Source organism: Cynoglossus semilaevis, unplaced genomic scaffold (assembly GCF_000523025.1).
Source record: "Cynoglossus semilaevis isolate Cse_v1.0 unplaced genomic scaffold, Cse_v1.0 C18793037, whole genome shotgun sequence".
Classification (NCBI taxonomy): domain Eukaryota; kingdom Metazoa; phylum Chordata; class Actinopteri; order Pleuronectiformes; family Cynoglossidae; genus Cynoglossus; species Cynoglossus semilaevis.
Genome location: NW_007594362.1, coordinates 1 through 479, shown reverse-complemented (window position 1 = coordinate 479; position 479 = coordinate 1). Strand labels below are relative to the sequence as shown.

At 42.4% G+C, this 479-nt stretch overlaps 1 long non-coding RNA gene across 1 annotated transcript; it reads left to right on the top strand.

Annotated features, from left to right (window-relative positions):
* Positions 1–2: 2 nt before the first annotated feature.
* Positions 3–472, top strand: LOC103399720 (uncharacterized). The gene is made up of 3 exons (XR_523690.2): positions 3–105; positions 183–281; positions 408–472. It is a non-coding gene; the product is annotated as an uncharacterized LOC103399720 (long non-coding RNA).
* The last annotated feature ends 7 nt before the right edge of the window (positions 473–479 follow it).

Below are 479 nucleotides of genomic sequence, written 5' to 3'. Positions count from 1 at the left end.
AGAATGAACTCTGACACTGTGGACTATCAGGACTCCTGTCTGATTGTGCGTTATTTGGCCTCCATGAGGCCGTTCGCCCAGAGCTTTGATATTTATTTAACACAGGTAAAGTTTGAAGTGTTTTTGTATACTTAACACAGTGTAATATTGGCTTTAATAACTAAGGACCTTTATTTTGTCAGATCTTGCGAGTCCTTGGTGAAAATGCCATTGCTGTAAGGACTAAAGCCATGAAATGTCTATCAGAAGTGGTGGCTGTTGACCCCAGCATACTGGCAAGAGTAAGTTTTATTTTGGCTTTGTCAATATACAGACATTCCCTCCTATCCTCATCTTTTCTAAATGTACTGTTTTGAAGTTCCTGCACACCTACTGCACAAACCCTAAATTCTTGTCTGTATTTGCAGTCGGACATGCAGCGTGGTGTCCATGGTCGTTTGATGGACAACTCCACCAGTGTTAGAGAGGCAGCCGTCGAG